Source organism: Chrysochloris asiatica, unplaced genomic scaffold (genome assembly GCF_000296735.1).
Source record: "Chrysochloris asiatica unplaced genomic scaffold, ChrAsi1.0 scaffold00035, whole genome shotgun sequence".
Classification (NCBI taxonomy): Eukaryota; Metazoa; Chordata; class Mammalia; order Afrosoricida; family Chrysochloridae; genus Chrysochloris; species Chrysochloris asiatica.
The window spans coordinates 12,678,309-12,682,003 of NW_006408553.1; the positions used below are offsets into that span (position 1 = coordinate 12,678,309).

Genomic DNA, 3,695 nt, shown 5'->3' on the forward strand with positions numbered 1-3,695 from the left:
GAGGTAGATGTTTGGGTTTTCTCTGAAACACAACAATCCTGTTTTCAGATAAGAGATATGACTCTAGAGTTATACATAAACCCATTTCCACTGAGTCGATTCTGACTCACAGTTGACCCTATGCTGTTGCTGTTCGTGCTGTCGATTCGGTTTTGACTCATACCAACCCTGTATAGGGTTTCCAAGGAGCGGCTGATGAGTTTGAACCACCGACCTCGAGGTCCAAACCGACCTTGCAGTCCAGTGCTTATCCTACAGCGCCACACCAGGACTCCCCATAGGGTGTCCAAGGTTGTAAAGCTTTACAAAAGCAGACTGTCACATCTTTCTCCTGAGGAGCGACTGGTAGATTAGAACAACTAACTTTTGGGTTAGCACCAAGTGCTTAACTGGTGTGGCACCAGAGCTACTTTTAGAGTTACTACATAATTATCTCCCCAATTTAAGCAAATTCACTTATTTTTCCTAGAGCTGTTGTTAATAACATTTGCAGCAGTTACATCATTTTGTTGTTGTTAAAGTGCCACCAAGTTGGTTCTGACTCATAGTGACCCTGCATAGCGTTTCTGAGGAGTGGCTTGTGGGTTTCAACTGCCTACCTTGCAGTTAATAGTCCAGTGTTTATCGTACAGTGCCACACCTGGTCCAGTTACATTATAAAAATGATTAAAATGAAATTATACTATGTACAGAGTCCTGGTGTGGCACTGTAGGATAAACACACAGTCATTTGTTCATATCATAGGTCGGTCCTTGGAAACCCATAAAGGCTCTCTATGAGTCAGAACTAACTCAACAGTGCTTAACAACAACATATGTGTGCAGGAGAAAAAAAAATACCCACATCAAAACTACCTTTAGAATTCTGACACTAAATAAGTGCCAAAATGAGAATTCTTGTGATTAATAACTATCCAAGTAAAAGCCTACAGAAGTTAAAAAAAGAAAGCTGGAAGATAGAGAAAGAGTAGAGAACTGGGTAGTTTATCATTGGCCATTCCCTATAAAAATCTGCTAGTACTTTATATTATATTACTATCTAAAATAAGGTCTAGACTATGAAAAATACAAGTCTGACAAAGTGTGCAGAGGATCTGAAAGCATTTGAAGGTGCCTCCATTTCTGCAGAGGAAGCTAAAATTGCTTAAAGTGAAAACTTCAAAATGGACTGCAGATTGATGGCTGGTGTAAAATCTATGACAAAAGGTCAATTTTGAATGTCCTTTTTATCTTCCTTTACACTTCCTCCCTCCATGCATATAGTCATCAGATGATAAAGGTTAGTGGTTTGAACCCACCAGCCACTCTGCAGGAGATAGATGAGGTGGTCTGCTTCTATGATTTGCGGTCAATATGAAATTTGCCTGTTTAAAAAAAATCCAATTGTCCAGAAAATTTTAACAGCTTTATTTATAATTGTTATAAAGTTCAACTGCTGAAACTTGTTCACAAAAACATTTTGACTTCCATTAATACTTTATGTCCCCGAATTTATATTAAAAATTCATATAAATGAAATTAAAAAAAACAAACAAACTGCCAATACCTGATTTCTGTCCCCTATTTTTCCATTTGCAATAATATAGTTAGGTATGTTTTGACCCCATGGGGGGGGGGAGGGGAGGAATCTAACGTTCACAACTACCAATAATAGGAAGAAGTGAACTTTTTTTAAAGAAAGGTAAAATGTTTCCCATTACAGTGGATTCTTAAGCACGTTCTCCACGTATGCAACATGCTAGCTGGATGTCTTTTGGCATGTTACACGTTTGGCGTCTTCAAAAAGGCCAACCAGATAGGCCTCACTTGCCTCCTGCAAAGCACCAACAACTGCCCTCTGGAAGCGCAGATCTGTTTTTGAAGTCCTGAGCTATTTCTTGCACCAGATGCGGGAAGGGAAGTTTATGATTCAGAAGTTCCGTGGACTTCTGATAACATCTAATTTCACCAAGAGCCACAGTACCAGGCCTGTAATGATGAGGTTTCTTCACCCCTCCAGTAGAGGGCACACTCTTATGAGAGGCTTTTGCAGCCAGTTGCTTCCTGGTTTACCACCGGTTGATTTGTGGGCAGTCTGCTTTGTTCCAGCCATGGTATGGAGACCTCCTTACTTAAGTCCCCTCCTCCTTCAGCTGGTGCTCGGCAAGCTAGAGGCGGCGCTGGTGTTAGAGAGCGATGGTGTGGCAGTGGCTGTGAACACAATTTTTGGTTCTCCTTTTAAGGGAATAATTTGACAATGTAAAGTGTGGCACTGTAATATGAGCACTGGACTACAAACCACAAAGCCAGCAGTTCAAACCCACCAGTCGCTCCTCGGAAACTCTACACAGGGTCGTTATGAGTCAGAACTGACTCCATGGCACTTAAAAAGAACAAAATAGCTATATATAACAACGTTGAGCCCTGGTGTGGTGCCATAGGTAGGACAAGCCCTTGAACTTAAGGTCGGTTTGAACCCCAAGGTTGGTGGTTCAAACTCACCAGCTGCTCCTCGGAAGCCCTATACAAGGTTGCTATGAGTCACAGCCGACTCAATGACACTTAACATCAATAATATAACAACATGTAGAGTTTAGAATGTTCACATTGTTTGGTGTTGTAATTACATTTATAAGTATGTATCTAATCTACTAATCAGTGTTGCACAAAGAATCATAAGGACACCTATTAACTGCATGCATGGAATACTAGATGTTCTAGTGCTGATAGTGTTTCACTACTATTAATAAGGTTTTCAGTGATTAAATATTTGGAAATAGTCCATCTCTCCTTCTTACTAGTCTGTCTTTGTCTGGAAGCTCAGCTGAAACCTGTCCACTGTGAGTACCCCAGCTGGTATTTAAAATACTAGTGGCATAGTTTCCAGAATCATAGCCACACATACATTGACACAGAACTTTCAAAGGTTCAAGCTGGATTCAGAAGAGGAAGTGGAACAAGGGATATCATTGTTGACATAAGATGGATCTTGGCTGAAAGCAGAGAATACAAGAAAGATATTTACCTGTGCTTTATTGACTACCCAAAGACTTTTGGTTGTGTGGATCATGACAAACTATGGACAACATTGCAGAGAATGAGTATCCCAGAACACTTAATTGTGCTCATGAGGAGCCTGTACATAGACCAAGAGGCAGTTGCTAGAACAGAACAAGAGAACACTGAATGGTTTAAAATTAGGAAAGGTGTGTGCGAGGGTTGTAATCTTTCATCACACTTATTCAATCTGTATGACGAACAAGTAATTCAAGAAACTGGATTGATTATGTGAAGAAAAACACTGCATTGGGATTGGAGGATGACTCATTAATAACTTGCGATATTCAGATGATACCTTGCTTGCTGAAAGCAGAGGACTTGAAATACTTACTGATAAAGATCAAAGACCACAGTCAGTAAGTATATGGGTTGCATCTCAGTGTAAAGAAAAAAAAAAGTTCTTGCCACTGGATCAATAAACAACATCCATATCAATGGAGAAAAGATTGAAGTTGTCAACCTTGCTTGGATCAACCATCAATACTCATGGAAGCAGCAAATCACAGGAAACTGTTGTTCAGGTATCCCCATTATCTGCTACAGGTCTGTCAGAATGTTGGTGCTAAGCACTGTCGAGTCATTTCTGACTCATAGCAACTCTATATAGGGTTTCTGAGGAGTGCCTGATGAGTTTGAACTGCCAACCTTTCAGTTCA

At 40.3% G+C, this 3,695-nt stretch overlaps 1 pseudogene; it reads right to left on the minus strand.

Moving 5' to 3' along the window:
• Positions 1–1,709: 1,709 nt before the first annotated feature.
• Positions 1,710–2,092, minus strand: LOC102834782 (annotated as a pseudogene).
• Positions 2,093–3,695: the final 1,603 nt, after the last annotated feature.